The 11,299-nt window shown below is 52.1% G+C and overlaps 1 protein-coding gene across 4 annotated transcripts in view; it reads left to right on the top strand.

Moving 5' to 3' along the window:
- Window positions 1–3,556: 3,556 nt before the first annotated feature.
- AKAP1 (A-kinase anchoring protein 1) overlaps window positions 3,557–11,299 on the top strand; it is a 28,822-nt gene continuing 21,079 nt past the window's right edge. For 2 of the 4 annotated variants that reach the window (XR_003095350.1, XM_025210514.1), the window contains exon 1: window positions 8,190–8,298. The gene's annotated coding sequence lies outside the window, so the exon portion shown is untranslated. Of the gene's footprint in view, window positions 8,299–11,299 lie in introns of all 4 variants that reach the window. The other 2 variants (XM_025210534.1, XM_025210527.1) reach the window with 2 other exon arrangements.

Below are 11,299 nucleotides of genomic sequence, written 5' to 3'. Positions count from 1 at the left end.
TCCCCTCCCCGCCGGAGCTGGGGGGGGTCAAGGTCACGGTCACCCCCCCACACCCATCCCCGCCTGCTTTGGCTGCGGGTGCATGAGCTAAGTGAGCCCCCTTGCCCACCCTCTGGGGGGACGGGGCGGGGGGGGGGCTCCTCCCGGCCCCCCCGACCCCCAGCCACGGAGGGGGCGGGGGGGGGTCTCCTCCTGGCCCCCCAGACCCACAGCAAGTCATGGGGATCCCCCTCCCCAGACTCCCCAAGAAAGGAGCGGGCCCAGGGGTCCCTGGTAGATGCTCAGCCCAGGCAGCGGCGCTGCGTGAGCGCCGCCTCCACGACCGCGTGCGAACGGTTCCTTCGTGGAGGAAACCCTATGCCTGGGCTACAGGCGCCCTTTCGGCAGTGATGCAACCCCACCGAACGCCGGGGCTGCGCGAGTAAAGACTTGCCCGCGTTTGCACGGCGCGGGCAGGACGGCACCCTCCGGGCGCCGACAGGCTGCAAATTAGCTAGCGCCTCTCGGGTCCTCGCACCACCTCTGCCTCCCTCGAAGGCTGGCGTAATGCTGGAGGATGTGCAAAGCCGGCTCGGCAGCACTCGATCGGCTTGGCTGCCCGGGGAGAGTTGTTTCGTTCAAGTTGCAAGTTGAACTTCTGTCGGCGGGAGGTAGAGACGCGCGGCGGCGCTCGCTCCGAGTTGAGGGCGTACAAGGAGGGGGCTGCGAGATGTGTCCTTAGGGCCTGTCTTTTCGTGGGTGCTTTGCTATCCGATATCCTAAATCACGTGTTTCTCTGCTGGCCACGTGTTCAGGAAGACCGGAGGGTGCGAGAGTGATGGTAGCACTGACTTCTCAACACTGCAAGGGCCAGCCTGGCTTGTTTGGAAGGCGTTTGGCTTGCTGATGTCTGGCCAGTGTTATCAAAAGGCCTGTGGACTTTGCTTCTGGTGAAAGGAAAGGACCTGTTGCTGGGGAAAGTGATAGGAAAAGAGGCTAACTTCACGTCTCCTGTTTGTTTTGCGTCTGTGAATCATCTACTCCGAGCCCCAGCCACAGGAGCCGGGCGGTGAAATGGGAAGGAGAGAGCATGTGACCTGCTGGAGCATGGTACAGCTGCTCCGTGAGGCAGCGTGCCTTGTCCTCCGCGGAGAAGGCGTCTGAGCAGCGCGGGGCTTGGGAGCGGTGATAGCCGCTTTGCTGCTGTGTGACCTTGAGCAAGTCGCTTGCTCTTTGTCCCCTAGCTGAGCCATTTGCATAATGGGCGAAATACCTGTTGGGGCAGCTGCTACACCTGTGCTCTTGGTGCTTTTCAGTCGGTGAACTTAAAGCGCTTCAAAGTATTTTTACTTTTTTCTTAATGTTACAAGCTCCTCAGGCTCGTATGCAAATTGCCGAAGCGTGGTTGTAATTGAATAACTGACTTGCATTTCGGTACCAACCCAGTGCAAAATTCAGAGCAGGTCCAAAAGATCAAGCCCCCGTCTCAGTTCTTTGCTGACCGAACCGCAGTCACGAGCCCCTCCGCTGCTTGCTGTGTATCGAGACTTCCTATCCTGGCACCAAAATGCCGGCTCCCCCCCGCTTCCATTTCTGGTGTGGTGTTGCTGAGCGCTTTCTTTGCAGTGCTTGTGAAAATCCTCGTGCACCCTTAGTGCTCGCGGGAAGAGCTGGCTCGATGGCCCTGCAGGCTGGGATCCGTCATCTCTGGCGTGGATAGGAGCAGAGCATGCTGCCTTCTAACCTCTCGGCGTCGCCAAGGTTGTAAAGCCACCTTGGTCTCCTGATCGTGTCTGCTCCAGCTGCCAGCGTGCTGGCCGCTTGGCTTGTAAGCTTTTGATCCAGACCTTGTAGCTCGCAGCATGCTCGTTCGGCACCTAGCACAACAGGGCTGCGGCCTACCAATACCGCACACGATCTGGCTGTTGCTCTAGCCAAGACTGGAGTTCAGCTGTGCTGGGTGCTTTGCAAACATCTAGAAAGCATTTTATTTAGGGTTACAGCCCGAGCCCAGCCTCTTTTCTTTAATGTTTTAAGGATTTAAGCTGTGTGTAGGGTGGTGGAGGGCAGTTCAGATGCGTGGACTGTAGTGGAGCGTAATTGTTTTATTGGTACCAAGTGATGTTCACATAGGATTTTACAGTGGATGCATCTGTAGGGATACCGATGTTGCAGAATACTTTCAACTCTAGCCCTGTTTTATTCAAGGTTACAGTTGCAGTGATTTGATTTGATTTGTTTTAAGCTCTGTTGTATGGCTGCAAATGCAACAGGTTTATTATCCTAGCTAGTGTGCCCTCTTCTTAAAGCGGTTACGAGTTATTTCTGCTCATAGCCTGGGTGTGAAACTTTGAGAAGTGCTCAAGGCCTCATTGAAATTTTGTAGGATTTGGGCACCACAGTGCCTTTTGTGGGTCTGACCTTAAGACTCGAAGTCACTGAAGTGCTTGAATCCCTTTTGAGAAGGGGGAGTTGCGGGGGGGAAGGTTACCTTCAAGGAGGTCCTTTGAAAGCAGGTACCGCTTAATGGCAGGATTTCTGTGAGAGGAACACAAATGTTGTTTAATGCCACAGCCCTATTTATCTGCAGCTTTCATCCTCCCGGTGCCCTTCCCTGCTGTAAGCCATACACTTATTAGGGTAATTTTGCTGTCTGTGAAGCTCTTGAATAAGCAGATGTGTGTTGCCCTTTGAAATGCTCTTTTCAATCGATAGAAGTAATGAAACACTTAGACGGTTAACAGGGACTCCTTGATTTCCTATTTAAAAACTGATGTCAATGATGAGCATTTCTCTCTCTTTATATACATACAACCAAGTATCTTGTCAGAAGCAACTGGTCATTTGAGGTGCCTTTTTAAAGCATCTAGGTTTTTTTGAGGGCGAGTGCTTGCTATTTCTAAGGAGTTGAAGCGTAATTTTAAGTAATGCATCCAGAATCTGCTCTGCCTCAAAACTGCGAGCTGTCTGACTGTCCAGGCTGTGTTTGTATGTGGGTTTGAATGCTTAAAAAAGGCTTTCTTGTGCTTCATGATGTGGGTTTAACTTTTTTTTTTTTTCCCCCCCTGCTGCCACATCAAAATTGCCTACCATTGCTAGAAGTCAAATGAGGACTTCTAGACCATGCCTTGTGGTTAGGCATTGTCTTCACTTCCTCAAAGAAGAAATGGATCTCTCCTTCTAAGGAGCTCGCATGGGAGGTTTCTTTAATCTCTCCAACCACCTGGCAGTAAGGTGGAGAGATTCGTCGTCTGTGACCACTGAATTTGTGACTTCCAGTGTATAAGTAGCAGCTGTTCCTGGAGAAGCCTTGTGATCCGTGTGCCACTTGTGCAGGGCCTCAGCTTTCCAGAGATGACACTTTGTGAGCTGGCAGCTCGGGAGAGCCTAGACCCTGCACGAGGGAGCGAAAGTGTTGCCGTCCGCTCCTGCTCGCCGCTTGCTGCTTCCCTTCCTTTTGATTCACCTTGGGCATAACTGACCTTCATTGCAATCATCTTCCCTTCCTTATGCCCAAGGTGAACTAAAAGGTTCACGTTCAAAACTGACCTTCATTGCAATCATGCTGTTGACCTCAGTGGGGGGCAGACCATCCTTTAGCAGGTGTGTTGGGCACCCTTCCCTCCCGTAAGGCAGGAGGGTGGTGTGATGCTAACACTGTGGCCTGGGGTTCAAGAGATCTGTTTCACTTCGTGAAGCTGCTACAGGTGTCCCGTGTGCTCTTGGCACAAGGAGAGGAAGCAGCTTGCCTCAGTTTCCGCCCCCCCGCCTCTTAAAATGGGACTGTTTAATATTGCTTCTCTTTGTCTTATGTAGACTGCAAGCTTTTCAAGACCATCTAGGCCTCTCCCACTATTGGGATATTGTAGTTTCTCATATACAACCTATACCTCTCCCCCAAATTCCCCCTAGTTTTGGGGTGCTTTAAGTGGGGAGGCTGTTTTCTTCGGTGGAAAAGCAAGCCTGGAGACAAGGATGTGCATGTCAGGCAGCTGCCAAGAGGGTGGAGTCCTTTGTTACCCCCCTCAATCGTCGTTATTGGCTGTGCCTGAAGCAGAAGCGAGGCTTGCAATGTGGAAACACTTTTTATTAACTTAAAAGAACTTCTCATGGTAAAGAGTTATAATAACAGCCTTGCCGCTGCCCTTGCAAAGGGGTAATGCACAGTACATCCTCTTAGAAATGTAGCATCCAGAAAGTGTGGCAGCTTAGGAGATGGTCTGGATGAGGCAGCTGGCATCAAGAAGTTTGTGGTGCACCCCAAGTTCCCAGGAGGATGTGTTGTATGTCTCGCAGTTGCTGGTGACTCTGGAAAAAGCCCCCCTTTTAAATTCTACCTTCCCAAAACAGTGCGTGTTGTTTAGGGATGTTGTATGTGAAAAACCATGGGTGGCACCTAATGCAGAGAGATCCCTGTCTGCGTTGGGATTTGTAGGTGCTGTTGCGATCGAAGTCTGTCCCCGGTTGATCTACGGCACAGCTTCCTGCAAGGTCTCTGCTCCGTTGTCACCACTGCATCATTTAATGCAAGCCCCAAGCTCTGTATTGGGTCCTGAGACCTTTGCTCCCTCTTCTGAACTTAAAAAGTAGAAAATGCACTTGGGTTTTCACAGGCACTTGAGGCTTTTTTTGTCCGCTCCTGCGGCGGGGTCTCGCCGGGCCAGGCACGACTCCAGAGCAACACGGCTTCTAATCGTTTTCTCCTCTGTGCGGGCTCGGTTCAGGCTTTGTTTCCAGGCGCTGTTTATCAAGGACTTGTTGCAGGGTAAAATCGGCTAAGTAGCTCTTGCTGTCTGTAAAGAGCAGCACCTACGTGCCCATTAACATTGCCACTTCTAACAAAACCCTCCCGCGGAGGGGGCTGGCTCTCTGCCTCTTCCTTCCACCTGTTGGCTCGAATTAGTCAGCCTTTATTTGCACGTTGAGGCAAAGTATGCTGAAGAAGTGGCTACTTCTGTCCCCGAATTTGCGTTTGGCTTATCTGTACAGAGGCAGGCACAGTTTGCATCGCCTGACTGCCTTGAAATGCTGTTTGCTTTTTGCTGGGTTTCATTTCCTAGCTAAACACGACAGGCCTGGCCGAGTGTCTGAACCAGCATCTATTGAAGTGGCTGGCAAAGCCGCTATTACTTCCAACAGTGCCAGACAGCGCTGAAGCACTAGATGTACCTAGTACCCGTGAATATGCTCTGGAAACAGACTCTTCTCCTCCAAGCGGCGTGGAAACGAGGAGTGGGAAGAAGTTGGAGTCCAGGAACTGTCGGGTATGTTAGCTGATCACGGATTTAAAAAGTTGTTTGCCATTGGCAATCGGGGAATGCAGAGTGCTGCCTCTTGGCTGCTTGGGCAGCTACTGATTAAAAGAGCATCTATTTATTTCATGGTCAGGAAACCCTGGGAAGGGAGGTGACTGGAGCTTACTGTTCAGCCTGTCTAGGTCTGGCATCTCCCAGTCAGGACATCTCTGTGCACCTGAGCTACTCTGTGTTCAAGGCCATTCCCCTGGGCTTCTTCAGGACACGGGGAGAGCAGGGCTTCATTGACTGCCTGCCTGCTGTGCTTGCAGTGCACCCCTTTCTTGGCGTGCTTGCGGTGCTGAAGGTAGTTGTTCCTGGGCTCCTGAAGGGTGGTTATGTGTTAGTACATCCTCTGTGCGGGGTCTAAACCAAAGCAGCTGGCAAGCTAATGCCTTGAATTTAGGAGACACCTTTCCACTACTTCCCAAAAGTGCACACCTGTTACAAGGGCTTAATCTTCTAAATACAGTGGCGCTGGGCAAAGCGATGAGACGGTGATCTTGTCGATCCTTGCGAGTGCCGGATTCATTAGGGGCCAGCAGCTGAACTGAGGGCATCATAAATAATGAAGTGCCTGGGGTGAGAAGGTAATGGGATATAGAGAGCAAGCAGGAGCTAGACCATATGATAGGGTTAATGTTAATGAGAGCGTTGCATTGCGGGAGGAGTGGGCTCGGTAGTGTGCATCAACCATGAGCCTCTGGGTAGTAGTGAGTTGGTGAGGAAAGCGTTACGGCCCGAGTTGCTATTTGCATGTTGGAAGTTTTTCAACCTGGTGCCTGTTTTAAAGACACCTGCAGCAAAGCTGTGTGGATGCTTCACTTCAAACCCTCACTTGCAGCTGTCCTGTTTAAAAAAAAAAAAAACAGCCCCGAACGCTTCTGCTCCAGCCTGAGAGCGGCGCATAGTCCTAGTCCTGCTGGTGCCACGTTCATTTCTCGTGCTAGGAGCGAGCATCATGGTACAAGCTCACTGCAAAAGGAAACAGTGCTAGTAAAATATGTCGCATTGGCATAGCTCGTTCAGACTGGGAGGAAAGGAGCGTGGCATGGCGTGATGAGCAATGGCACCGGCCAGGCGGAGAGCAGCTTACCTTCAGCAGCAGGCTGCGTCCTGGTCCGGCACTGAAAACACAGGACGATGTTGAGGGCTCCTGCTGCACAGCTGATCTAGTGTAACACCTGCCTGGTTTCTCGAGTGCTTTGTGCCTCTGTTTATGCTTCTGCAAAATGGGTCTGAGTTCTGAAGTACGTGAAGTGTTTTCAGGGGTCAACTCCTATTGTCGGAAGGAGGGAGCACGCGCAAGGTGTTGGGATGTGCTGGGGACTCTGCTTGGCATCCCGAGCGCTCCTGTTGGCATTGCTGTAGCAGGCTACTCTGAGGGTTTGGCAGAAGAGACTTCCTCGAGACTTTGCCGATCTGGCATCCTTGTTCTGCCAGGACCTAGGTGCAAGGATGGTGGGGGGGCGAGAGCTCGCAGAGTGGGCATCATGGGTGTTTGTAGCGTTCAGGCCTCTGATGTTAACTCTCTGAATTGCTCAACGGTGGTTCTTGAAAACACAAAAGCCAATCTAATAGTCTGTCTTTCCAGAGTCTCCCACTCTGCGTTTTCTCTTTCTTTTCCCTGGACTTCTTTTTTTATAACTATTGACTCACTCTTAAGAGCTCACAACTTGTGAGCGTGCTTTAATTGTACGTAGGAGGGATGTCCTGGCAGAGCAGGGGCAGCGTTTCTGAACGGTGGATCTCGTGCACGCTTAGGGGTTCAGAGAGTAGATTTAATTTAAGATGCCCTGCAATGCGATGTCGGAGTCCCGCTTGCCTGGACACCCTCGCCCTTCCCTGCCACCTGTCCTTGGGCCACTTTCTGCCCTGGGTAGGATTCCTCCTTCCGCCGTGGTTGTCTGAAAACAGAGAAGGCCAGGCAAGGACTGGAATATGAAGACAGCCCACACGTCCGTCACGTGCACGCGGAGGGCTGACTACGAACGTCCAGCTCTGCTTTTATCTTCCAGGGTGACTGCCTTGCACTGAAGTCAGCCTGGTGTAGGGGACTCCTTTGGGCATGTCTTTCCAGTAGGTCATCTCATCTGAATTGCTTATTACAGAGGGGCTTTGAGTCCTCCTGGCTGCAATTGGTTTTTTGTCCTCTCCTGTTCCTGCCTGGCTTATAAGGCAGAGCATTTGCTATTGGCTATTTTTAGCGTGGAAAGTTTTTTGAGAGGCCACGTGACCCAGTTGAGTTTGAACTGTGCCAGGCCCGTCCAGCACTCCTGCACCCAGATGGTATTATTTCTTTAGCGCTGTATGCAGTCTCTCCAATTTGGCTGTATAATCATGCAGCTTATAAGGAGGCAGCACAGCCTTGCTCTTGAAGCCTGGGTCTCGGTCAGGATGGCGTACTGTGCTTCTAGTTTGTCCGCTGACTTGCTCTGCGGCCCTTTTAAGTCACTCTCTCGACTCCTCTGTGCCTCGGTTTCCCTGCCTGGAGCGCGGTATCCTCGCTCCTCTGTGCCTCGGTTTCCCTGCCTGGAGCGCGGTATCCTAAAATGCTTTGATGGGAGGAACTCCTTCTGTCGTTGCAAGGTGGGGAGCCAGCAAAGCTGAAGTGAAGCACCAGCTATCCCCTCCCTGCCATGGTGCCTGCAATAGCAGCAGACTGAACTCAGCTGCCCTGGAGATCCCTTGGCTGCGCTGTGTCCGCCTGCTCCAAGTCTGCTGAGCGACACCTCTCAAAAGCACAAATGGTGACCGATTGTAAAGCCGAGGAGGCCGATTGTGGGATGTTTTGAAAATCGGCTGAAGCAGATGCTTGCTGGGCTTGTTTCTGGATCCCAAGTGCTGGGATCCTTGGCCTGCCTTGTAAACCTTGTGCTGTTTAACATTTGTAGCCTTATAAGGATCTGTACACTGAAGGGTTGTCTGCCCTGGCAAGGGAGCAAGCCGGCTTGAAACACTGATCACGTCCGAGACCCTAATGCAAACAAGTGGAATGAGTTTTGTGTCCTCGACTTTCTTGAAGGTAGGCCAGTGCTTCTTTACGCTTACCTTGCCCAAGCCTGTGGCTCCTATTCGGGCAAAGATCCTGTAGTAATTGCTGAGTAAAGACTAGAAGTGTTGGCCCTAACCCCCCTCCTGATGTAGCAAGAGACCCGAGTTTGGGGACATCTAGCAGGGCGCAGTCTAGGGACTCTTCTTTTGTGGTGTGGCTCTCGAGCGTACACTACGGTACTGTGCACCAACGACATCCTGACGTCCCGGCCTCCAAATCTGCGAGCAGAAGGAACAGCCGAAACATCTCCGCCCCCACTGCGCGCACTCGGTGGTGGCCGACATGTATACAATGCTTGTCCGTGAATCATGTCAGCGGCACTGACTCGGTTTTATTTCTGGCACTGATTTCTGCTGGGGCCTCTGTTCTGGGAAGTGGGATTTCTGGTGTCCAGATCTGGTTTTTTTTAAAGAGCAGACAAAAACTGAAACCGACTGTCTTGGATCCGTTGAAGCCTCTGGCATTTGGTAGCATTTCCCGTGCTGACTTGTTGTGCGGTCTGTCGGATGAGGCTCCGTCAAGTGCTGTAGGGAACCCGAGGGCCGTGTGACTTGGTACCTTGCATGCGCTGATCTGATGCTGGCGGTGAACTCCTAAGCCCCTTCTCTGTGCTCCAGTAATGCAGTCTCCTCTGACCTCCTGAAATGGCTGTGGGATTAATAAAAACCCTGTCCTTGTTGATCTCGGCTGCAAGGGAAAATACTCATGGCCTTTGGGGATGGAAAGGCAGATGTGTGGCACTGCATGTTCCCTGCAGCTTAGGGGCCCTGTCTTGCTGAGCAGGTGCAAATGGGCTATCTAGGCATCTTCGGGGTACTGCTAAAGGTCCCCAAATTCAGCGTGGAACAGGTCTTTTGCAACTTTAGGGTACTGAATTCTCCTTTTGGCTTCTCTTTTTAAAGTGGCATCTGTTGGCATCGCTATCGCCTCACCTTGAGTCCTGTTCCTATCTATGTGAAACGGGTGGGCCTGTGGAGGGTGCCTTGGGCCCACCTGGCCCATGGCACAGCTGGCCACCCCCAGGTATGCAGTGGGGCTGGGGTGGCTCCGCGACTGGACTCCACTTGTAGGAGTCCTTCCAGCTGTTGCTGGTCCCAGTCCCGTGGAGAATGACGGGGACCCATGTGCACAGCCCCGGCCTCGGCCCATCCTGCACGCTCTCCCTGGCTGGAGCAGACCAGCCAGGACCTACATGCACGGCGCCCACCCTGCGCCTGCTCCGAGCCGCGTGCCCACGCTGAGCAGCGCTTGCAGCCAGGCAAAAGCTGTTGCTCGGTGCAGGGGAAAAGCGTCTGCCTCCCTCTCCCCACTCTTGCTGCCCGGAGCCTATACCCAGGCTGCATCTCCTCTCCACCGCTGTCGCTACCTCCATCAGCGTCGCCTCGGGCTGCCCAGCGGGATAGTGGGGAGGAGCTGCTGCTGGGCACTGGTGGCGGGGAGGAGTTGTAGGGTGCATGGTCCCTGGGCTGTTGCAGGGGGGATGAGGGGGCAAATAATTGCCCACTTTTGGTTGAAAACCACTGGCTTCTATGCAATTCCCTGGCTGCTGAGCAAAACTTAGCATCTTCTTCCTTCTTTACACCCAGGCCCACTAAATAGAAGTCAGCCTTTTGCTGCCATTAGTAGCATAAAACCAAACCACGGCATTTCGGAAAGGATGTTGACTGAGGAGTTAAGATCTGAAGTTACTTAAAGGGCAGAAATAAGGCATTGAAGCACATGGCTTAGTCCTGAGTGTTTACCAAGCCTTGGGTCTGGGATTTTCCCTTGTCACCAAGCAGTGCAGACTTGCATGGCACTATTGTTTTGGTGCAGTTGGTCCCACTTCATAGGCAGGCAGATAATAATAGGGCTGTCTGTTCAATCGGGGATGCTTGCTGCAAACGGACTTGTGTGAGCTGGTGAGCGCGCGCTAATTTGGGTGTGTGGCACGCCAATGAAATGGCTCGTGGGGCGGTTCTACATTAATTATAACACACGACTTCAGCGTACAGCAAGCGAACGTTGGAGACGGCTCACAATGCACTATTGTACTGTACGGCGTACATCCAGACCTCTTATCCTAGGAATGTCCACGCTTTGGTTTTCAGTGGCCTTTGTAAGGATTAAAAGCCTTGACTTCAGTGGTTTAAAACACATCCTGAGCCTCTAACATGAGCTCCTGGCATAAGATGAGATTCAACTTTTGGTTAATTGGTGCATCGTATTTTCAAAGCCACTCCCGGATTGCCCAATACAACTGTTACCAAACGGCTGTTTCTTTGTTTGCTCTTTCCCCCTAAATGAGGTTTCTGGCTCTAAATTGGCTGGATCCAGTGTTTTGCAGCAGCGGAAATTGCTATGCAAGTGCTGCTTTTTTTTTTTTTGTTACCTTAAGGCATGGTGTAGAGGGGAAGTTGTGCTCCTCGCATCGTGTCCGATGGCCACCGGTGACTCAGTGGTTGAGAATAAAAGCAGGCGTTGCTGACTTGGTGGTGCCTCCCTCCCAACTGCCTCCGCAGGACAATGCAATATGCATTAAGCAGCGAAGGCGGAGATTACACAGCAGGTGAACTCTTATGTGCTTCTGTTTGCAAGCATGGACTCTCAAGGGATGGTAAGTGTCTAATTTTGGGGGGAGATGGGGTGGTTAGGCAACCAGCCTCCATCGATTTAAATATTCTCTCCCAACCTGAGGCACCTTAAATGGCCTGTTAGTGGGTTTTCAGCACTTTCTGGACAGACCGTCCCTTTAGGGTGTCCTCTGCAGTGACTAGCCAGTGGGTGCTTACCTGGACAACACTTCACTTCCCAACGTGAGCGCTGGCAGACACCTTTTGATGTCCCTTTCTTCCTTGCTTCATGAAACGCTGCTCTTCCAGATTGGCAGTATAAAGCTATTAGCAAGCAGGTGCCGAGATGTTTTATAAACTCCTATAAAACAACCTTTGCTTCTGTTGCTCACCGGCCGAGATCTTCTGGGGTGTCTCGG

Source organism: Alligator sinensis, unplaced genomic scaffold (assembly GCF_000455745.1).
Source record: "Alligator sinensis unplaced genomic scaffold, ASM45574v1 scaffold118_1, whole genome shotgun sequence".
Classification (NCBI taxonomy): domain Eukaryota; kingdom Metazoa; phylum Chordata; order Crocodylia; family Alligatoridae; genus Alligator; species Alligator sinensis.
This window is presented reverse-complemented; position numbering and strand designations above follow the sequence as displayed.